Here is a 24,601-nt window from a genome sequence, read left to right as displayed (position 1 = left end):
AAACGACAGTAAGATTCAGAACACAAATGGAATTATTTGTATGTTAACTAAGATTAAAGAACCGGGTACGGTAGTTTTTTCAAGGGGAAGAAAGGCACGTGCACACATACACAGAGATTAAAGGGCAGATGGAAGAAGAGAATAATAAGAGCAAGAAAGAAAGAAATGCAAGTTGTTTTTCAATGAACATGAGTTGGAGAAATAAGGAAGAGGCAAGGAGTTTTTTGGATGATCTATTTTATTGGACCAATGGTATAGTTGGGACTGATCTTAGACAAGCTTTTGAGCACAAGGTACCTTTTCTCAGGTCTGGGAAAGAAGCAGGCTCTGCTTGAGCTTAGGTACTGATAGAATAATAGCCTGTTTTAACTCCTCTTATAAATCAAAACAGACTGCTTGAAGGAATGGAGGATTGATGGAAAATAGCTACAAGACAAGAAAGGCTATGCAGTAGAAAGGATAACTTGAGTATTGGTAGAGGAAGACCATTGAAGAGGGAAGAAGATCATTAGCACCTGTGGAGTTAAAAGAGATTAGCAGAGATCACAGGTAGATTGTAGTGAGCCATAAAAGTCAAGGTCAATCTTCTGTCCTTGGTTTTAGTATCCAGTAAGATTACAAATTTCCATTTTCAGTCCAGTCTCCTCAAGTTGTTCTGGAGATTACCCCTGAGCATGAGGATTGTGAGGTCAGAAAGGGAGTGGTTGTTCTGTGAAAAATGTTCTCTTACATATGTTCATGTGTCTCTCTCATTTGACTTTTCATGTGATTTTTTTCCTTTTGGAACATTTTTTTGGGGGTTTAGTTTCACCCACATAGTTTCCATGAGGGCATTTGGTGTACTGGATGAGATACTAGGAACCAACCAAATTCACAGCAGAAGTAGTGTGCACAGCAGCTCCTTTAATTTTGCACGTGCCTCCACGTGCACCTCAGCCCTTGCTTCCTCACCTCCCCCCGCTGCTGATCAGCGGAGGACCCTGCTGTTCTCTCCTTATCAGCAGGGAAGCTAAAGCTGTGGTTTTAACCATAGCACCATTTTTTGTCTACCCGTCAGTCATCAGCAAACAGCAGAGCCGTCCAGGGCCCCTCAGCCAATCAGTGGTGGGAGGCAAAAATGGCACTGTATTTAAAACCACAGTTTTCACCTACCCACTGATCAGGAGCGAGCCTCAAGCAGGTCCCCTCCACCAATCAGTGGGAGTTGGTAAGTCACTAGATATACCATATTTTGAGATAGATGATTCAGATCTATGGATTCTTATGGTTTCCTCAGAGCAGATGCGGTGTTATCTGAGGACCATGCTATAGATTGAAGATTTTTTTTGGTGTGTTTGGGATGGTTGCTGATTTGGGGAATACAGATATGATGGTTCATGAATTTTTTTGTATATGGGGATTTGTAGGGTGCCATTCCAGACTGGATTGTGGTACCTAGAAGGTTGATGTTAGTGTAGGACTCTTTCAGAGTGCATTTAATGAAATGGTGGTAGTTGTAAACTTGTGGTGGAAGTCAATAAGGAAGTCCAGGTGTTCAGTCCAGATGATGAAAAAAAAATCAACATAGTGCAGGTTTGGTGGTGCAGTTTTCTAAAGATTTCTCTTCCTGGTGGCTTATAAAAAAGTTGGCCTTCTGGGGGCCATCTTTGGGACCATAGCTGTGCCCACAGTTTGGAAGAATTGTCTGCTGGTGAAAGTGGAGTTCCTGTGGGTGACAGTGACAAGGACAATTTATGTAATCTGTTGTGGTTCCTAATCTGAGTGTAGTCTGTGTTCCTGAAAACATTTCAGACAGGTAGCTGTGCCTTTATGGTTAGTGTACAGGCTAGTAATAGCTATGGTTAGAAGGTTGGCCTTCTCAGGGAGGTGTTTGATGTTCCAAGTATGTTGTGTCTTGTAGAAAACTTGTGCTTTAGTGTCCCCTAGAAACATATTCATACCCTTGGAAGCTACTGGCAGTTGGGATCCATGGAGGCAATTCTGGTTATGGGTCAGTTGCATGAGTGAAAACATTTCCAGTTGAACACTCTTGTCCTTCTCCTGCAAGACACAAGCATGGTTTGAACTTGACTTAAGTGTGTGCCATACACTAATTAGTATGGGGCATGGAGCTCCTTCCTGCCCACTCTGTTACGGATATGCATCTCTGATAATCCCAGATAAGAAGACGGAGTTCATGCTCATAGTCTTGAAGATTCACAGTTAAATCCCCTGTGGGTTGGCCAAGGTGGCAGCTGTCACATGCAGTTCCACTATAGAATTACTCATGCATTCAAACATGAGTGTGGAACTAAGGGTTTTGCTGGAGTCAGGCCAGGTGGTTCAGCATCTCGCATGATCCAGCACTGTATATAATAATAATAATAATAATAATAATACATTTGACTTGAAAAGCAGAATAATTAAGATACCTATCTGACCTCATGAGGCCATTACAACACAGAAATGTTGAACAGGAGCCATTATAGTGAGAGTAATTAACCACTGCAACAATCTACCAAGGACTGTGAGTGATTCTCTGTCACTAGAAAAATTTAAATCAATATTGGATGCTTTTTTAAAAGACATACTTTGGTTAAAATGGGAATTAATTTGGGGAAGTCCTGGTGCCTGTATACTACAGGAGGTCAGATTAGATAGTCACAGTAGTCCCTTCTAGCTTAAAAATCTTTGACTCTATGAATATTTAACTCAAAATCTTTAAAGGAACCAGGGCATGCCAAATGCAAAGAAACCAGAAAGATGCAAAGCTTTGTATTAACATAAATAATTGTGTGGTTGCTTTGGTAGGGTGCCCTGTGCTAGAAGACACTGAAAAGTACAAATGACTGGTCCTCCAACTGTCATACTTATATGTACTTGATACTGTAACATATTCATACTATAACATATAGCCTTTGCTTTTCAGTTGCTACAGAAAAAAAAGACTTTTAAGACTAAAACACATTTTGCAAATGAGCAGGCAGCAGAAAGTCTCAATCCCTAACAGCCAATAAAATGGCCAAACATCTGCATTGTGTGCACACTGATGACCCTAGCATAATGTATATGACATTTCTACCTATGAAACTGATGTGAGAAAACTGATTCAGGAATTACAAGTCACTTTGGAAATTATACAAGAGTGTACACATATTTTTCAAGGAAAATCAAAGATGCCTGGTAAACATTTTGCATGTATAAAGATCTGATTTGAAAATGAGTCTGGATGAGAAACAGGCCCATTTTTTGAAATAATGGTACATCTTCCATCAATTTCAGTGTGCCTAGGATTTCATCCTTCCCTCCCACATATCACTCACCTTATAGAGGGAATCACAGACATGGAACCTTCACTGTATAGCTGAAAATCTAAGCCCTATTCAAACAGAAGAAGAGAATAAAAGAAAACATTTTACTTTCCTCTCCTAGATTGCTGTATAATTCTTCATATAGATGCAAGGAGAGATGGTGTTAATTTAATTGACACACATTGCCTTTGGGTTTGTGTCTCCTCCATCACTCATTCTCATGATTTTATGGCAAACGTGACATAAAATGTGATGTCATGACAAATCTCTGTGAGTCTATTCGTGCTAAGGCTGGGAGTTATGTTTGCCCAATGGGTGGGCATCTCTATGTCAGCTTTTATTTACCAACCACAGGTAACAACAGGAATGAAGAGGTGATGGCATGGCCTAGCAACCTAAGTACATAGCTAAGACTGAGTATTCACTGCTACTGTTACCAATGTTAGCTGAATTAATGTTATCTTTGGTCTGCCAATGAAGAATGCAGTCAGACCATTTGACTGCAGGGTGGACATATCCTACACAGCATAGCACAGCACATGCAGCCCTGGGACAGGAAGAGAATGGTAGCTCTGAGTCAGAGCTAGCCTAAGAAATGCACAGTGTGGGCAACCACCCAGGGTCCAGCGGTCAAGGGGGCACTGGCATGGTGCATCTCTGCAAGCAGAGGCAGGGGCAGGGTGGCATCGTGCAGCCCTGCTAGTACTACTTAGGCAGCTAAGGGAGCTAATGAAGATGATTGCTAACACTTGTGAAGTAAACAATGTGTCATTAATGGTCCATTAACTCTCTTAGAGCCTAAATAGTAATACACACTAGAGCTTCACCACCCAGGGGAGGAGGGTGGTTGCTCAGCCATGGCACAGGAGCAAGGACAGAGCTGGGATGCTCATTTTAATTTTCACTGGCTGTGACCCTTGCAAGAATGTGCAAATGTGTGCAAGCATATGCCAGGTTGATCAGGCATGTGCAAGTTCTTTCAAGTGTGTGCAAGATGTACTGGAATGCTCATTTTAATTTTCACCAGCCACAAAACTTGGAAGAAAACAAAATGTTGCAAGTACCTAAGAGGATGATATCAGGGGTGCAGAACAGGAAATGGCAAGCTCAATTAATGACTACAATGAAAAAAGATGCAAACACAGTAAAAAAATACTTGACATGTTCATGACAACCAATGCAGTAGTAGCGAGATGGTCAAAGTGGAGATATCAGAAAAATGCATGGATGATCCACAATTCAACTTCAAAGAATCATTGCAAGAGAAACAAAGAGACCCAAATGAAAAATAAATTCTTTATCTGGACCACAATAATTATGATGCCACTAGTGATAAAGATTAAATGATTCCCATTCTAGGCACTGGTGATGCCATTTCTGATTCTGCTTTACAGTTTCATAGTTTCATAGATGTTAGGGTTGAAAGGGACCTATTAGATCTCTGAGTCCGACCCCCTGCCCTGGGCAGGAATGAGTACTGGGGTCAGATGACCCTAGTAGGTGTCTGTCCAATCTTCTTCTAAACACCTCCAAAGCAGGGGATAGCACTACCTCCCTTGGAAGCATATTCCATATTTTGGCAGCCCTCACTGTAAAGGACTTTTTCCTGATGTCCAATCTGAATTTGCTGTTTTCCAGTTTGTGGCCATTATTTCTACTTTCCCTGACAGGCACCCTGGTAAACATAGTATCTCCTATTTCTTGCTGCCCTCTCCCCCTCCCCCCCAATAAGTTTGTAAGCAGCCACAAGATCACCTCTCAGACTCCTTTTGCAGAGGCAGAAGAGGTTCAGGTCTCCCAATCGGTCCACATAGGGTTTTTCCTGTAGGCCTTTAACCAGACAAGTGGCCTTCCTCTGAACCCTCTCCAGGCCATATCCCTCCCGAAGTGCGGCGCCCAAAACTGGACACAGTACTCCAGCTGTGGCCTGACCAATGCTGCATAGAGGGGAAGTATCACCTCCCTAGACCTGATTGTGATGCACCTACTTATGCAAGAAAAGTAGGTGGCCCAACTTAATGTTCATAATTTGAGATCTGCTAGTGACTAACAGTCCAAAAGTAAATGACATGGATTTTTCTCTGGATGAGCAGAATCAGCATTTTTCTACGTTTTCTATGTTTTTATATAGAAATCTTGAAAATGGTAACGTTCTCAAGTGGCACTGGCTGCTTTACTTAGAGTACGCTGACAACATTTTCTGCTTCTGCTGCAAGCTCTTTGAACCTTGAATCCAAAATCATTCATAGCATTTGAGGGGTTGAATGACTGGAAGCATGTCTCAGATTCTTGTGCATCATGAAAAGTCGCCTAGTCATTTCAAATCCTGCTGAATGTGGGTTGAAGCAGAGCAAAGAATAAAACAGTATAATTGCATTGACATGGAGTTTCAATGTGTGATTAAACAAGAAACAAGACATTGGAAGAATACTCTAGAGAGGCTCATGACAATAACACTATCTTTCTAAAATAACATGGCTTTTTGAGACTCATCTGACAGGCTCTTCATTGTGAACAGCAGCAACCTCCTGGGCTTGGTGGAGTTACAAGGAAAGTACATTTAAATAATGAAGGAACATTTGTGACACATACTTTCCAGCAAGGTGATGGATCACTACTGTGGAAAAACAATCCAGAATGAGATAATTGAATTATTAGTAGGCCTGTGTGAATAGGCAGCTATTCAATTCTGCTTCAGATCTGGCCAATTTGGATGCCAGTTATCCGATTTGGAGCTCCGGATTGGTTTTCTGCTTCGATTCAGCTGAATCGGCTCCAAAGCTTCAGAGCTGCTTCAGAGATCCGGCCATAGGGTATAATGGGGAATCAATGAAATATCTATAACTTTGTTGTTTTTTGATTGATTCAGATGAATCTTGCAGGTTTTACAGGGGTGGTAGACTCTCCTGAGAGCATGAAGCCTACCAAGTTTCAAGGAGATAGGTGCAAGGGTTTGGGGGAAACTGCACCCCAAATTCTTGAAAGCAAAACTCATGTCATGTGTGTATGTTAAGCCACAGTGGGGTCCAAACTGCAGGGATAGTAGCCCCTGCAGAGGCCACAAAGCCTGCCAAGTTTCAAGGAGATAAGTGCAGGGGTTTGGGGGAAACTGCACCTCAAGCTGCGGACAAGCAAAACTCATGACATGGGTGATACTGTGTATGTTAAGGCACAGCAGGGTGAAAGCTGCAGGCCTGCTAGCTGCTGCTGAGACCATGAAGTCTGCCAGCTGTTAAGAAGATAGGTACAGGGGTTCTGGGGCCCTGCACCCTGGCTGTTGACAGACAAAACGCGTGACTTGGGTGCTTGTGCAGTTGACTGTCTGTCTTGGGGCAGTTGATTGTTTGTATTGATTATTTCTTTTCCTTAGTCTGTGGTTTTGTAGGTGTTACTCCTTGCTCATTAACTCATTACATTAGCTAGTTACTGTGAGCTGGTCCCTGAGTGAATCATAATTTATTGGTAACTGGTAACGCTGTAGCTTAACAGCCAGTCCTGCAATAATTCCTCCCCCCAACCTCAAGACAGACACAGTTGCACAAGCACCCATGACATGAGTTTTGCCTGTTAGCAGCTAGAGGTGCAGGTCCCCAGAACCCAGAACGCCTGCACCTATCTCTTTGAAAGCTGGCAGGCTTTGTGGCATCAGCAAGGGCTACCATCCCTGCAGCTTTTACCCTGCTGCGCCTTAACACGCACAGCATGTCACCCATATCATGAGGTGCAGTTTTCCCCAAATCTCTGAACCTATCTCCTTGAAACTTGGCAGGCTTTGTGGCCCCAGCAGGGGCTACCATCCCCACACTGTGGCTTAACACACACGACATGTGTTTTGCTTTCAGGAGTTTGAGGTGCAATTTCCCAGAAATCCCTACACCTATCACCTTGAAACTTGGCACAGATCATGTTCTCAGCAGAGGCTATCATCCCTGCAAGTTTAATTCAAGTCAGCCAAAAAACCCCCAAAGTTATAGATATTTCATTGTTTCCCCATTATATTCTATGGCCGAATTGGCTCCAAATCTTTCCCGAAATGATTTGGAAAGCCTAAAGCTTCTAGCACTTTAATTTGGATGCGTATATTCAGCCTCTGAATAATCTGAATCATCTCTGAATCTGAATCATGATCCAAAGCTTTGCACAGCACTAATTATTATTGAAGAAAGTGCTGCAAGACATTCTTAAAAGGCTGAAGAGTGTCAAGTACTATTCCATGATATTGGACTGCACTCCATATATGAGCCTTTCTGAAAGTTGTCTTTCATTGTTAGGTTCCTTCATACTTTGGATGGCACAGAGACCTTTAAGGAGCACTTTGTAGATTTAAAACAGTGGATGAGTCTACTCTGAAGGAATGTGACATGCTGTGGGAGGCATAGGGGGATACACGTCCCCCCATGGATTAGCCACTGCTGAAGCCACCTCCAGCTTCTGTGGGCGGTCTCTGCCCCCCCCCCCACTGCTGATATGGCCACCAGCGACAGCCAGTGGTCCCTGCTTGCTGCTACTGACAGCATGGATGGCTGCTGTGGGCAGTTCCCGCTCTCCACCCACCTCTTGCCACCCCCACCACTTGCCGCGGCCACCTGTGGGCAATCCCCAGTTGGCCTGCCCTTGTTGCTGATGTCACCATGGCCTCCTGTGGGTGGTCCCTGCTTGCCGCTGCCACACCCCTGTCACTGAGACCATCGCCGCCACCTGTGGGTGGTCACCATGCCCCCCCAGCGTAAGGAGGCACATATTGCTCATGGCTGTATTAAAGCACGCAGACACTGGTATCTATCATGCAGTGCTCACCCTGGCATGTCAATTCAGGTTTCCTGTCTCCACTATGGTGTGGTACAATATCCTTTTTCAAGGAGCAAAAAGCAAAAGCATACAAAGCAGGAAAAACTCTGAAAATGTTGCAGCTGGAAACTTGTTAAGTGCCTGTCATGACTATATTTTAAACTAAAGGCAAGTCAGGTATGAATGAGATCTGACAACCGCTAAGAAAATAGCTGAAAATCTTGGTGTTGATCTAGTGTTTAAACCAGCCCCAAATTTTGATCCTAAAAAGCATCAATTTAGCTACAAATGTGAAAATGAAACAGTAAACAATCCAGAAGTCAAGTTCAAACTTGAATTTTTCAGCTGACTTACAGACATGGTGAGAGTGTCCGTGGAAGAACAGTTTCAGTAAATGAATCAATATGTGAACCTTTGTGGCTTTCTATATAACATGATGTGACTCCCTGACAAATAAACTTTGAAGAAGCATTGTAAGGACCTTTATTGTGTGTTGACATATGGAGAAAGCTCTGACATTAACGGTATTGACCTCTGGGAAGAACTTGGCTATCTCCTAAGCCTACTTCCAATGGACTGTAGTACTCCTCAAAAAGTTATACAATTTATTTACAACACTGAACTTCATGGCAATTTCCCAAACACATGGATAATACTCAGGATTCTGTTAATCATACTTCTCAAAGTTGAAGCTTATAAAAACATATTTGTGATCAACCATGGGAAACGACAGGATATCTTTGCTGGCCATCCAGTCTATCGAGAATGCTGTGGCTCAAAATATAGGTCTGTCACAAGCAATATCAGAGTCTGCAGCAGCAAAGGCACACAGAGTAATTTTCTGAATCTTAGAATCTTGGTGAACAAATTTACTAATCTAATGTTTAATTGAATGTTTAGGTTATTTGTCACTTAGCTATAATGTCATTTTTATGACATGGCATTTATTTAAATAAAATTGAATTGAATTGAATTTTGCGTCATTTCCTCTTTTGTATTTTTTTCTTTAGTAAATTGTAAAAACAACCCCATTTTGAGATTACAGCTCTATTTCTGAAACAAGGGGAGGGGGAGGAGGAGGAGTGGGGGGAAGCACCAAAATACAAGTTCTCCCAGGGTCAGCTCCTAAAGTCAGCTCTGCTCTGAATTACCTTTGTACTGCCTTGATTGTGAACTGTTCAAGGGTCCATGCAGACCTCTTGGATAACATGGATAGCTCTAAGGATGTGTCTATATTACAAGCAGTCTTCCAAGGATTGCTTTACAGAATGAAGTACTGCTCAAAACCTCCATAGCACTACATGGTATAGTTCCATCTGTTTACATCTCCACTCTTTCAAACCCCTTTAACTGGGGGCTTACAAAGATGTCTTTGTTACCAGCTTTTTAGCTGTCTTGTGAAGTGACTGTATTGAAGGAATCCTCTTTCATACTATCAAAGTGCTTCTAGGGCTCCTTCAGCATGAGATAAAGAGGCCTGAGAAGGGGTGAGAATCCTACTCTTAGTGTTTTTTCTTAAAGCCCTATCCCCTAGAATCATAAGAGGAGGACAGACTTTTCTTTAATTGTTTAAAAGTCTTTTTCTAGCCTTCATGGTTGCAAAAGCCCTTTGGGATATATGTGGATAAAGGCCCAAAATATTATTATTGTTAAATACACCCCCCCACCCCCACTTATTTTTTCATGCACTCTGAGCCTTTGGGCATAGGAACTACTCATGTGCTTGATGCTGAACAGCAACTGAATGCTTCAACAAATTGGAAGTCAAAGTTTGGTCATTTCATTTACTTTAATGTAGTGAGTTTGTTTATTGTTCAATCACTTCTGGTTTGTAATGAAGTCATTTTATAACAAAAAATAAGAAAGAGCTGTATCAAAAAACCCCAAACAGCACCCCCTGCCACCTAACATCAAGCAAGGACCAATAGATGCTCCCTGCAAAACAAAGCCAAACAAACAAGGAAACAACCACTCTTTCAAAAAGTGAAAAATGTTGTCTTAATAGTAAAGGTGTATGGAATATGAAATCTGTCTTCTGTGAAGCTCTGGAAACCTTGTCATGAAAGTCCTTGCAACTTTTGACTTGACAAACTGCTAAACAGACTATTTAGCCAAATATATTCAATATGGAGTAGATGTATATTTCAATATTCATCTATTACTTTGTCAAATTTTCTTTGCTAGAGCTTCAGATCATTACCTTTTCCAAAGCAATTCTAGACGGTTAAATACTTATCATGTTTTAATGTCAAAAAAGATCAAAGGTTAACCCAGATCTTTAGCCTAACATGGTGAAGACTCACCAGTTTCTGTAGCCAATGGCAATGATGTTCTTACATTGCACCAGGCCGTTTTTGACTCCCCAGCCTAACTGACCAAGTATTATGTATAGTCTGGTTGGCCGAAGACAGACTTTACCATGAGTCCAAATCAAGGCTCAAATTCATGCCTTTGAAGTCACAGCAAGACATTTAACCAGGCTGCCACCAAATGGTATTTCTACATACAGTGTATATTTGGGAAAGCCATGGAGGCTGGGAGCAAGCTAAGAGAGTAGTGGTTGAGTAAGAAAAGGAAAAGGTAGTTTTTACAGGGTTAATAGGTTAATAGGACACTGGGTTTGGAGTCAGGAGGCATCAAACCCCACCTTTTTTTTTACCTCTGCAACGGTATTGCATTACCATGGGGATGTTGCTTCACTTCACTTCCTTGTTCTCCTCTCCCTCCTTCTCCATCTTGTCTTTTTATATTGTGAGCTCTTTAGGGCAGAGATGGCTTGCAGGAAAAATGAGGCCTCAACATACTGCTGTAATGCAAACACCAGCAGCAAAAGTCTACCTTACAGTCAAAATGTTCTAATACAGGCTTCTAAAACTAGCTATCTGCATCTGTACTTAGAAACCTATGTAAGAGGCCTGGTTTTCAAAAACACAAACATCTGATGCTAAATCTGCATCTAGAGATGTTATGCTATAGCTGCAAGCCTCCTTGGAGATGGTTTTAGGGCTGAAACACTGGGAATGAAGCTACCATCCTTAATGTCATTCATGATAAAGAATTGATTTTCTTTTACTTCTGTGGTTCCTCATTTTTCTCCTTGGCTCTTTACTTTTTCCTAAGGATCAAAAAAATACTTTGATGGTGTGGGGAGAGAAAATATCATCCTCCATATTTAAAATCACAACACATCGAAATAAGTCCTGCAATGGAAAGATATCAGATGTACTTTGTTTGTGAACTATTAGAGAAGCTGCCCTTTCCTTGTATGTTCTGTGATTAGTACTGAATAAAGTATTCTGCATCACTCATAAAGTTTACACACACCATTTGGCTATGATTAAACCCTTTCTAACACTGAGTTTGATCTATTTAATTCTTAATTGAATAAGCAAGTACCATCTATTATTATAACAGTTCCTGATTCTCTAGTGTCTTTACTGCCCTGTTTTCCCAGCACTGTTGCTTTAATCTAGAGACTAAGATTTAAATTAGAGGAGTAAGACCAGATCCTCAGTTGGTGAAACTAGCAGAACTCTATTCTAGTCATTGGATCTGGGCTCATTTTTTTTTGCTAAAGATCTAGTTGGTAATTTCTGGAACCCGGAAACACGCAACAAATAATTTTTCATGACTATGCACCAAATTTTACAACTGTATGAAACCTCCTACTTCAAGCTGAAGGAACCCAATGGTTTCTAGAGAACAGGGCCCACAGATGTGATTGAAGGCCTGATTCTACTCTTCTTCAAATCCTTGCAAACCCCAAGGAACAGATGGAGATGTGGGGTTGGCATTTAAAACAAACAAACACCAACTAATGGGGGAAAAAAATGACATTTTCATTTAAAATGCAGAGAATATGCATTTAATCAGTATATTTTAAATGATAAAATGGTTTATTGTTGAAAAGGATCAGTCTGACAAAGTATGTTTTATATGTGTTGATGTATTTATTTGCATGTTTATTTTATAGTCACAGAGTCCATGCACAAAGTAAGAACTTACTCTCTCAGTATATGTGATAAGCTTCTATACTAGGAAGCAGATACAGGGAAGGCCTTAAGAGGACTTTACATGCCTAAGTCAAACATTGTGATTGAAAAAGACTGTCTACTCTTGTCAATTAAACTCACTAGGCACCTTTCTTCTTGACTGCAAAGTTCCCTGGGCACTTTCAGTTCACCTTGGAGTTGATTGGCTTATGCTGTGAGATGGGAAGGTCATTTACTCACATCATTGTCTTAACTCCCCGAATTGCCAACATTAATGATAATGAAGAATCACAGACATGTATAGATTGGTTGGTGTGTGTCATGTGGGAGATGCTCTTGGCTTGGCTTAGAGAGCTGCAGATTGTAACGATGGTATGTATTGACTACATTGCAAATTAAAAAAATATAACAAACCCCACACTGGGAATTAAATGGCACTGCTTTTGAAACTGTAAATAACAATACATATTTTTGCTCATCTGGGACAGCTGAAATTAAAAGAACCTCTGCTGCACAGATAGTACACTGATGTAATCATTAGGAGCATAGTAATGAAAATCTTTTGATTTCACTGGGAGTTTTGGCTCCGTGGATGGCAGAAAATGGGTCTTTATTAAAGACAGTAATAGCTAGTAAAGTGGTGAGCAGAATTTAAAAGACTCACCCTACCAAAGAAAGGGTTAACAGGAGCCAACTAATTCAATTAGATCTCATGGATGCACCTGAAGGCAGGTATCTGAGTCAGGATGCATACCTGTGGAACATCCACCTTTCCTTTATACAAAGGAGAAGGCTGAAAGTTAGACATCTTGGAGAGTCTGGCATTGAAAGCAGCATAGTGTTTGCTTGGGCCTCTGGCTGTAGTGTTCTGAAGTCCTGAGCACAACCTGCACCCTGGTAGGGGTGACCCTAACCAAGACCTTGCTGGAAATCTAAGTCATGGGAGGGCAGACCATACCATGATCTAGAATGGAAGCTAACAAAGACTGATAGAAAACAGAAGCCTATCAGACCATGCCTGACCTAAAAGGGTCCACCAGATGGTACATCGCTGCTTTGGAAGGGTGCTTTCTGCTGAACCTTTTTTTAAGCTCCAACACTGTGCCCATTGCTTCTGTATCTGAACATAAGCGTGTGCTGGTTTTACTACTCTAAAGTTTCTAGTCTTCTCCTTGCTGTGACACCACAGAGAATATAAACTGGATGTCTGGGTTAATTCCTTATTTGCCCTGAGTTAATACAAGCCTTTATAGTGATATGAGTAGATTTGGATCATATCCTGTGTGAATTAATAGATTTCATAAACATTTGGGCTGGAAGGAACCCTGGAGGATCATCGAGTCCCGCCCCCTGCCCCAGGGGCAGGAAGTCAGCAGGGATCGTAGGATCCCAGCAAGATAAGCATCCAAATGTGTCTTGAAGGTGTTCAAAGTGGGTGCTTGAACCGCCTGAGGTGGCAGTCTGTTCCAAACCTTGGGGGCTCAGACAGTGAAGAAGTTCTTTCTTATGATCAGCCTGAATTGGTCACAGTGGAGTTTGTGACCATTCGATCTTGTCATCCCTTGAGGGGCTCTGGTGAACAGACATTCCCCCAGATCCTGATGAGCACCCCTGATAAACTTATAAGTGGCCATCAGATCACCCCTGAGCCTGCGCTTTTCCAGGCTGAATAGCCCCATTGCTCTCAGCCTGTCATTATAAGGTCTGTTTTCCTGACATCTGATCACATGCGTGGCTCTCCTCTGCACTCTCTCAAGCTTCTCCACATCCTTTTTGAATTGTGGAGCCCAAAACTGGACACAGTACTCCAGCTGTGGCCTCACCAAGGCTGAGTACAGCGGGAGAATGATGTTCTGGGATCTGCTTGAGAAGCATCTATGGATGCAAGCCAGCGTTTTGGTCGCTTTACTAGCCGCAGCATCACACTGAAGGCTCATATTCATCTTGTGGTCAACCATGACCCCCAAGTCCCTTTCATCTGTAGTGCTAACCAGCATAGCACTACTGAGTCTATAATCATGGTGCAGGTTTTTCTTCCTAAGGTGGAAAACCTTGCATTTTTCGGTGTTGAACACCCATTTCATGCGTCTGTCCAGATCTGCCTGGATCCCTCTCCTATCCTCAGGTGTGGATGCTTTACCCCAGAATTTGGTGTCAACGGCGAACTTGGCCAGTCTGCTTCTGACACCAATGTCCACATCATTGATGAAGATGTTAAAAAGTATAGGCCCTAGGACAGAGCCTTGTGGTCACAGCGCACCAAGACGATTGACTCCCATCGACATCACCCTCTGGGTCCTACCGTGGAGCCAGTTCCCCAGCCAGCAGATCATGGTGATGTCAAGGCTGTAGTTAGCTGGTTTAGCCAAGAGGTGATTGTGGGATAACCGATCAAAGGCTTTTTTAAAGTTGAGATATACAAGATCTCTTCCCCCTTGTCCAGGTAAGTCACTTGGTCATAAAAGGAAATGAGATTGGTCGAGCAAGACCTACCTGCAACAAACCCATGCTGGGTATCCCTCAGGATATTGCCTTCAGCTAGTCTGTTAAGGATGGCCTCCTTGATCATCTTTTCCAAGACCTTCCCCAGTCTAGAGGTCAGGCTGATGGGCCTGTAGTTTGCCGGATCTACTTTCCTCCCTTTCTTGAAGATAGGCACGACATTGGCACTGCAGCACTGTTGCTTGTTCCTGGTTATTCCCTTCCTCCTTTCAGTCTCGCTGCATGTGCTGAGCTGCTCACTTTTGCTCTCAGTTCCAGTGATGCAGAAACAAAGCTCTTGTCTTGTACCATTACAGGAAATGCTGTGGTTAGTAGTCTGCTCAGGAATGATCCATATGCCAGTTAGTAGCTTTGCAATACCACTGTCAGTTGGAGGAACAGGCCATCCCAAGGAACAGGCCATCCCAAGGAGTAGACTACAGTGGTTCTTGCTGCCTCCTATAAGGTACTTTGAGATCTAGTGATGTAAAAGTGCAATATAAGAGGCATTAACTAATTTATGAGGCATCTGAAGGTCTTTATACCATGCGATGCTTAACAATGTGTTGTTGTTATGAAGGGTTAGTCTGCAAGAACTGCTAATATTTAATACTCAAGTCCTTTCAAACACGGATAAACTGTTTGGATCAGTAGCCTGCACATCGCTGACACCTCCGGAAAGCCAGAGCCTAAGATGTACCTTTTCTGTTTGTCCAAGGAATTAATAAATAAATAACTCCAGCCATAAGTGTTGGAAAGAGCACTTCCAGACTGGTAGCCGCCAACTTTGTACAGATAAAGTAAAAGTGGAATAAATTAGGATTAGCAGATTCAACAGAGAGTAACTTTAAATTCACACATGCAGAGTCAATACATTTGCATATCTCACACTGTCCTAACTAAGCAATTTCTAATACAGGCTAACAGTACCCCAGTGTTGCTAATAAGAAGTAGGCTGGATGGCCTCTGCTTATATGTGTTCGATCAAACTGCTTAGCAATAGCCTTCCCTATTATAGATGAGCATGGGCCTCAGTTCCTTGGAATGCTCCCTGCAAGGCAATGTCAGCGCTGCTCAGTGCATGTCTGAGCTTCCAGTGCTGCTAGCATACAGGACTACAGGCCAGCAGTGGCTTCCATTATGTTAATTAAAAGAATAAGTACGTGTCTATGAAGTTCAAATAAAACTACACAAGGTGCATCTACACAAGATGTTTACTGTGCAGTTGACTAATTAACTGTGCTGTAAATTATTCAGCGTCTACACATACATCCCCATTAGGGTGCAAAAAACTAATAAACTCTGCAGCAAGGTAGTACGCGTATTTACAAGTACTACCTTGCTGCAGAGTTTTTTTCATGTGCAGCAGTGCGCATGTAGATGCTGACTGGCTGGCTGGGGCATGAAGGTGCTTCAATACCAGGGCTGCCTACTGGAGCATCCTTCCCCTGCTGCAGAGCTCTGTGCCCTCTGCAGCCAATTGAGCCTGGTTGAAGCAGCTGTGGGCTGGGAGACTGACCTCTTGGACTTCCTGCCAGCTGGGACTGCTCTTACCCAGCTCCATGTGCTACAGTCCAGCTACATGTGTAAATGATGTGCCTGGGAGTTTACTGGGAGCACTAAACCATGGAGCAATAAGCTCTGCAGTTTATTGCTACCCCCTAATGGCATGTGTAGACATGCCCAAGAATAGTGCAAACAATATGCTCATATAGCACTGTAAATACTGTGCAGGAGTATAGCACTTGCAACAAAGTATGCCCAAGGGCCTGGTGGTACTCAGGGAAAGGGTACTAGAAAGAAAGGCAGAACTCAATGCCCGCCTTTATTTCTTTTAAATCCAGTCTGCTATGCTGACTACAGAATAAGTATCCTTGGTGGGAAGCTGGTGTGCCCTGACCAGTTTTTTTCCAGGGTGAGAAGTACTGTCTCCATATTCCAGCTGTATACACTATTGTAGCCCCCATTGTCTCTGGGCTTTTATTAGCTCCTCTGGGGCAGTGTGTCTCCTGTACAGATGTAGATTTTCATGCAATAAGTTTTTGGCCCATGACTGGGGCTCATAGGTTCTTTTGCAATATAAACATAGCAGGGTGCCCTACATGATGTCTGAGTCCTTTGCATTTTTCTAAGTATAGAACAGACTGAGTGATGCAGGTATAGTTCAGTGCCGTTCTTCTGTGCATGGAGCCATAGGCCAAGCCCATCAAAGGCAAATGGATTCTCACTGATTTCCAGTGGTTCCAATATATTGGCAGCACAACCTGGCTCCCATTACACAGCTTCCAGGGACAACCCTGGAATGGTTCTGTCCAACCTGGACATACCTTAACTGGAAAGGTCTCCAAAGCATAAAGGGAGAGGTAACCGCCTTTCCAATCTCATTTCTTGGTGCAGGTCAGTTATCTGAAGAACGTGGGCAGTCTCATTTTCTCATTTTGTGGTCAGCTCTCCATTGCAGCATTAACAAACCACATGTGTTCCCTTTTCTTTTTGAGCCCTGGAGGACTGCATAGGATCAATATACTGTCTGGATAAGGGAGCAGCCAACTGGTTAATCCTGAACTTTCACCTCTTGTTTATTGCCCACTTTTTCTTCTGGTATTATTCGTTCCTAGCAAATAAAATCAACAGCACTATACTCGGCAGCTTATTTTTAGCCTGGGGATAAGAAGCCTGAAGTACAAATAAACTCAATATTGTGAGAGCCAAAAGGTTTTTGTTCTCTAGACAACAGAGTCTAAGTTCTACTTGAATTTAAATAAAATAACACAGTCTCTTTGTTCCTTCACAGCACTACCAACTGTATTGTCCACTGCGGAGCTGCAAGGAGCTCACTAAAGCTTTTTTTTCCCAGTTACCATACAGTAGAATTGCCCCTGATTGCAAACAGTCATCACATAAGTGCTTTAGAGTGTTCCAAAAGGTTTTGGGAGAATGTGCTAACAAAGGTCTCCATTTTGCGAGCGCTGTGTGCCTCCCATCACTTTCAAATTGAGGACAACAGAGGAAATTGCTGGCTATTTCCTTCTTTCTAAATGTGTCTATTTCCAAGATGATTCAGCCCTAGTCTCAAAGTGATGACAACTGTTGGGAACTATTGGTGTGCAAAGTTGGGGGGGGGGAGGAGTAGGATGGAACCCTTAAACACCTATATATGTTTCCTTCCAGTTTCTTGAAAAATCTGAATTGTTCAAAAACCAAAAAAGCCCTTCTTTCCACCACTGTTTAGGGAAGTGTTTCCAATACAACAGCTTACTTTCACAACAGAAAGACTTTGCCTCTGATGGGGAAGTCTGAAAGGATGAAATGAACCCCCACTAGGCCAAACACGGGGTTAGTTTCCTCAGCTCATCTGCTCTGTCCCAAACATTGAACAACTAAAAAGAGAAGGAGAAATTGTGTGTGTCGGGGGGTGGGGGGCAGACTTCAAGGACATTTTTTTCCCCTATGGAAAGGAGGGGAAGGAGAGGAGAGGGGGACAGAAAAATTACACTATGTCACAGGTGTCAATCACGTGACTTACTGACCTGTTAGAAGGTGCTCATCCTCTGATGAATGGATGCAAGCAAAATCATGTTCTAAAAAAATTCCACAGCATTGACTCCTAATTCTGTGGCCATGTTGTGTAGTTGCTTGTTTCGGGGTTATTTTTGCCCATTGCCCATCGCTGAGACCTGCAGAGGATTGTTCTTCACAGTGATTCATCTTGAGGTTGGAAGCTTGTAGTTAAGGCTCCTGCAGTTCAGGCAGCAAGTCTAACTCTGTTCCAGGACAGATTGTGCTACTCTCAGAGGCTCTAATATCTAGCTTTCTGGGTCTAGACTTCTGCATTGTTGTTCTGCCAACCCACATCTCTGAGGCTGCTAGCTGCCTGGCTGCAAACTGCATTCCCACTTTGGCTTCCTGAGTCTTTTGATTCTATTGAATTCAGCCATGCAATGGAAATCTGGGAAGCAGTGGTAAAACTCCAGATAGGTCCCAACAGGGCAGAGAGATAAAATGGCTGGAACAAAATGCCAAATTCTAGGCTTGGGGGGTGGGGTTTGAATACTGAAGAAACTTGAGAAATTCTGTGGTTTTGAAATTGGCAGAGAAGGCATTTCATGGGTCCCATGGTTGTTTTGGGCTCCTTGCTCACTTGGGCACATTGGTGCTGGGGGTCACTCTGAGAAAGTGAAAAAATTAAAAGGCAGAATCATAAGAAGTTGAAATTCAATTTCACTTAGTTCAAATGAAAGTTGATATTCTAGATTAAACCATAGCATGTGAAGAACCATGTCCCCAGTCACAGCAAAGGTGTGAGGTAGAGATTATGGTTCTCTTATTTGTAAACTGAATTTGGCAGAGGAATGGGCTCAGTGATGGAAAAGGACAGTGGGTGTGGCATTGAGGGAGATGCTGACCTGTTTCCTGAAGAGCTGATCCAACTCCCTCAAAGACCTTGTGAAGACTCCTCTTGTCCTTGACGTTGTTACTATTACAATAGCTCTCTTCTTTTTAGGTACTGTAAATAGATGTTGTAAAAATGAGGAGAAAGGAAAAAAGAATAGAAATGGGCAAGAAGGGAGGACAGGAGAAGGGAAGGGGGTGTATACAGAGAGATCGTGGGGGAGGGGAAGAAAAGATGATGATGAGTGGAATAGAGAGGATGGAAGGAGGGAAAGGGTCAGTGGAAACTTGGGATGGTGAGAAAGGAGGAATAGGGGAAGGGACAACGGAGGTGAGAAGGGTTATGGAAAAGGATAGGAGTTGGAGGAAGAAGAGAGAAGAGGAAAAAGGATGATGATATAGATTTCATTTCATAGATTTCATAGATTTCATAGACATTAGGGCTGGAAGGGACCTCAGAAGATCGAGTCCAGCCCCCCACCCAAAGGGCAGGAAGTCAGCTGGGGTCATAGGATCCCAGCAAGATAAGCATCCAATTTACTCTTGAAGGTGTTCAATGTAGGTGCTTGAACCACCTCCGCTGGCAGACTGTTCCAGACCTTGGGGGCTCGGACAGTAAAGAAATTCTTCCTTATGTCCAGCCTGAAACGGTCTTGCAGGAGTTTGTGACCGTTCGACCTCGTCATCCCATGGGGCGCTCTGGTGAACAGATGTTCTCCCAGATCCTGGTGGTCACCCCTGATAAACTTGTAGGTGGCCATCAGATCACCCCTGAGCCTGCGCTTTTCCAGGCTAAAGAGTCCCATGGCTCTCAGCCTGTCATCGTAAGATCTGTTTTCCTGACCTCTGATCATGTGCGTGGCTCTCCTCTGGACTCTCTCAAGCTTCTCCACATTCTTTTTGAATTGTGGAGCCCAAAACTGGACGCAGTACTCCAGCTGCGGCCTCACCAAGGCCGAGTACAAGGGGAGAATGATGTCCCGGGATTTGCTCAAGAAGCATCTATGGATGCATGCCAGCATTTTGGTCGCTTTACTAGCCGCAGCATCGCATTGGAGGCTCATGTTCATCTTGTGGTCAATGATGACCCCCAAGTCTTCTTCTTCTGTAGTGCTAACCAACGTAGCACTGCCGAGCCTATAAGGGTGCTGCAGGTTTTTCCTCCCAAGGTGGAGAACCTTGCATTTTTCGGTGTTAAACACCATCAGGTTCTCGTCTGCCCATTTGCTGAGCTTGTCCAGGTCAGCCTGGATCACCCGCCTATCTTCTGGCGTGGATGCTTTGCCCCAAAGTTTGGTGTCATCGGCGAACTTGGCCAGTCCACTCCTGACTCCAATGTCCACATCGTTAATGAAGATGTTGAACAGTATGGGTCCCAGGACAGAGCCTTGAGGGACCCCATTGGTCACAGGGCACCACGATGAGTGACTGCCATCAATCACAACCCTCTGGGTCCGACCACGAAGACAATTTCCCAGCCAGCGGATCGTGGTGGAGCCAAGGCCACAACTGGGCAGTTTGGCCAAGAGGTGATCATGGGATACCAGATCAAAAGCTTTTTTGAAGTCAAGATATATGACATCAATCTCTTCTCCCTTGTCCAGGTGATAGGTCACCTGGTCATAGAAGGAAATGAGATTGGTCAAACAAGACCTACCCGCAACAAACCCATGCTGGCTGTCCCTTAGAATGTTAGCCTGGGCCAGTCCCTCAAGGATGGCCTCCTTAATAAACTTTTCTAAGATCTTCCCCAGGATAGAAGTCAGGCTAATGGGCCTGTAGTTAGCCGGATCCACTCTCCTCCCTTTCTTGAAGATCGGCACCACATTGGCCTTCTTCCAGTCTTCGGGCACTACACCAGAGCACCAGGAGTTTTCAAAGATCCGTGCCAGGGCTGGGCTATGACGCTCGCCAGCTCCTTGAGTACCCTGGGGTGCAGGTTGTCAGGGCCGGCTGACTTGAAGGTATCCAGCTTCTCAAGGTGTTCCTTCATGAGGTCAGCATTGATGGAGGGTAGGGGATCCCCCTCACCCAGATTTTCCTGTCCCATAGTAGGCATGGGCATCCCGTGGGACTGATGAAAGACTGACGCAAAGTACCTATTTAATAGGTTGGCTTTTTCCTGGGCGTCAGTTGTCAGTTGCCCCATCTGGTTTAGCAGGGGTCCAACATTGCCCTTGCTTTTCCTCCGGCTCCCCACATATCTGAAAAAGGACTTTTTGTTGTCCTTGATGCCTGAAGCTAGTTGGAGTTCAGTTGCAGCCTTGGCTTTCCTGGTTTGCTCCCTGCAGGACCGGACCAGTGTGGAGTAATCTTCCTTGGAGGTGAATCCCGTCCTCCATCCTTTGTAGGCTTTCCTTTTTAGCCACAGTAGGTCCGCTAGGTCTCTGGAGAGCCAGGGGGGCTGCTGTGCCTTCTTGCTGCCTTTCCTCCGTGTTGGAATAGATTTAGCTTGTGCACTGAGGATCGCTTCCTTGAGAAGCAACCACTCTTCTTGAACTCCCAACTCCCTGGGGTCATGGTCCCTGAGGGCCTGACTGACTAGCCTCTTGAGCTTGTCAAAGTCGGCTTTTCTGAAGTCAAGGACTTCTGTGTTGCTGACTGACTTGCCAGCTTTACGGCGGATGGTGAAGGTGATCAGCTCGTGGTCGCTGTCACCCAACATCCCATCAATCACTAGGTCGCCGATTAGGTCGTCCCCCGTAGCCAGTACCAGGTCAAGCAGCGCTTTGCCTCTCGTTGGCCCATAGAGTGGTCTGGAAGATGTTTGAAGCAGAAACCGGAGTGGCAGGTGTTTGAAAGGAAGTGGAGACACAAGAGGGAAGGAAAGGAGATGAAAGAACAATAAGAGACTCCCTTTAAGTTCCCCCATCCCCCCTTCCATCCTACTACTAACCCTAAGACTCACAGGTTTGTAGAAAAATACAAAGTTTGTTGCATGCCATGGACATGGTGAAAAGAGAAGTCAGAGGAAGAATAACACGAGAAGGAAGGATTGGTTTTGAGTATGGAATCAGAAGTGGAGTCATGCCAGACTTAGAACACATCCAATCTATGTACTGAGGAGGGTGGTGGGTAATATCTTGGATAAATATGATTATTGTGCTAATATCAATTCATATAAGGAGTATTCACAGACATATGCAAAGGATGGGGATGGGCCAGTATTTGATATACCTGCAGGAATGTGGGAACCCAGAACAGAAGGAGAAAAATACTTTATAGGAAGATGGAAGCATGGCTCATCCATGTGGTCAAGCAGTAAGAAGAACAGGGTGGTGGATGTGGTAGTACTAATTAAAGATCCATAGCTGTGACTAATAACCTATCAGGAGATAATTGGCAGAGTCCTACAGGTAAATGGGGAGAAGGGAGGGGAAAGGTTTACAATACTAACGTTTACACACCAGCAGAGTGGGAGGCTTACTGAACCCCCTTAGAGGAACTGACAATCCTTCTACTAGGAGCACTGACCCTAATACTGGTTGGAGATGTTAATTATATATTGGAGGAAGGGGGTAAGATAGGAAGTGATAGTTCAGGATTAGGTAGGTCCTCATGGATACTGGCAAGAATAATAGTGGAGCATAAACTATAGGACACTCAAAAGACGGTGCCTGGAGTTGGGAGGAGGTTTACTAGAATGGATGAGATGAGCCAGTCATGGTCCTGAATAGACTTGTTTTTGGGTCTGTACACTTGAAAATTCAAGTGGCAGAGAGAATAGCAGTCTTCTTCTCTGACCACCTGCTGCTGGAGGCGGTGTTGCAAATGGGAAAACAAGGAATACTAGGTAGAGGTCAGTGGAAGTTAAATACAAGACTGTTGGAAGACAAACAAGTATGCAGATAGTATAGAAGCTACTATGAAGATTGGAGAGCAATAAAAAGAATGTATGTAAGTAGAGTGAGTTGGTGGGAAAATGTTGAAGAAAGAACATGAGGGTTTTTTTTCAGAATTTGGGGAAAAGAAGGACCTGGGAGAAGTGGAAGAGGTCTATGAGATTGCAATGGATACAGCAGCCTCTCTTATGACAGGCAGAGAATGGACTCCCAGTAGTGGAGAAAATTAAGGACACAAAGAATCTACTGAAGGAATGGTTTAGAGAGAAAGGACAGAAGAACACCTTCCTTGTGAAGGCCACCTGGGTGGAAGAAGAAGAAGAATAGTCTTCTTATTTTGCCTGAAGGAGAGAGGGAAAAATATTACAGCAGTGCAGGATGAGAGGGGAGCACAGCTAACAAAGACAGAAGAGATACTGAGTGTGGGGAAAGAAGTTTACCAAAATTTATACTCCATAAATGTTGCATCAGGGAGGCCTTGACTCCTTTTTAGCAGAGTTAGAGGTGAGCTTGGTGGACAGTGAGAGGCATCAGCTGGAGAAGGCATGAACATTGGAAGAACTATGGGAGGCAACCCAGACCTTCAAGACAGGGAAGGCTCTAGGGAATGACAGGCTCCCAACAGAATTTTACAAGACTTTTGGGGACATACTAAGCTCAGACTTATTAGCGATGTTCCAGGAGTTTCTGGAGAGGGAGCAGCTAGGTGCAGATATGGACACAGGAATAATAATGCTACTGTGCAAGAAAGGGGGGTAGGAAAAGTTGGAGAACTGGAGGCCAATCACTTTACTGAACCCAGATTATAAGTTAATAACCAATGTGTTAGCAATTCAAAAGTCATGGGAAAGGTGGTCCAGAGTGACCATGCTTGTGCAGTTCCTGGTAGAGTAGTAACTATAACACTGCTACTAATAAGAGATGCGATTTGGGATGGTCAAGAGTGAGGATTGAATGTGGCACACCTGAATCTTGATTTAGAGAACAAAGACTGACTAGGTGGAGCATGAATTCCTCTTTGGCTCTCTAAACAAGATAGGGGTCCCACCAAAGCTTGTAAGTTGGATAGAGACTTTTTACAAAGGAGCCTGATGTAGGGTAGAAGTGAAAGGTCATTTAATAGAGGAAGTCAGCATCAGATCGGGGTGCCCCTTGTTGCCACTCCTATGCATTTGCCTCATTGAGCCATTGGCACAGAGAATCAGGACAGATCACACAGTTGAGGGTGTGCCAATTCCTGGAGGAAAGGGCATGGAAGCAAAATGCATGCATGGACAATGTTAATATCTTGCAAGAGATAGCAAGTCCCTAGAATGGGTAATAAGACATACAAATGAATATGAAAAGGTGTCAGGGCAAAACTAAGTGCACAAAAAAGTAAGTGTCTGGTGGCGGGGGAGATGGAAGGAATGGGAAAACTGGGGTTATGAGTCACAATAGACCAAATCAAGTTATTGGGAGTGGAGATAGACACACGATTGACAGGGGAAGTGGCTTGGGAAAAGGTGAAAGGGAAGGTAAAAAAAAAATCCGAGGAACTAGTACAGCTGCAAGCTGTTGACGGCAGGATGAGTAAATGTAATTAAGTGCATGGTACTCCCAGTAGTACTTTCTGTAGGTGTGGTGTTCCCTTTGTCATGTGCCAGATTGAACGGGACCTGGCTGTTCTTTTGGAAAGCCAAAAGGGAAAGGCTTAGGAGAACAACATTAAACAAGGAGAAAATGAAGGGAGGATGGGGCTTTTCAGATGTGTTCTTGTTTGTTTATGCAAAGTATGTTAGTCTGTTCTGCACAGAAGGGATAAAAGATGCACAAA

The 24,601-nt window shown here is 43.6% G+C and overlaps 1 long non-coding RNA gene across 2 annotated transcripts in view; it reads right to left on the bottom strand.

The window, feature by feature from the left end:
• Positions 1–503: 503 nt before the first annotated feature.
• LOC149870784 (uncharacterized) overlaps positions 504–24,601 on the bottom strand; it is a 96,869-nt gene continuing 72,771 nt past the window's right edge. For both annotated transcript variants that reach the window (XR_016440494.1, XR_016440493.1), the window contains 2 exons: positions 3,303–3,358; positions 504–2,040 (listed from right to left, as the gene is read on the bottom strand). This is a non-coding gene — a long non-coding RNA (uncharacterized LOC149870784). The remainder of the gene's footprint in view (positions 2,041–3,302; positions 3,359–24,601) is intronic.

This window comes from Crocodylus siamensis, chromosome 2 (assembly GCF_052110815.1).
Source record: "Crocodylus siamensis isolate JL-2025a chromosome 2, ASM5211081v1, whole genome shotgun sequence".
NCBI lineage: Eukaryota > Metazoa > Chordata > Crocodylia > Crocodylidae > Crocodylus > Crocodylus siamensis.
The sequence above is the reverse complement of the archived record's forward strand: the minus strand, read 5'-3'. Positions and strand labels throughout refer to the sequence as shown.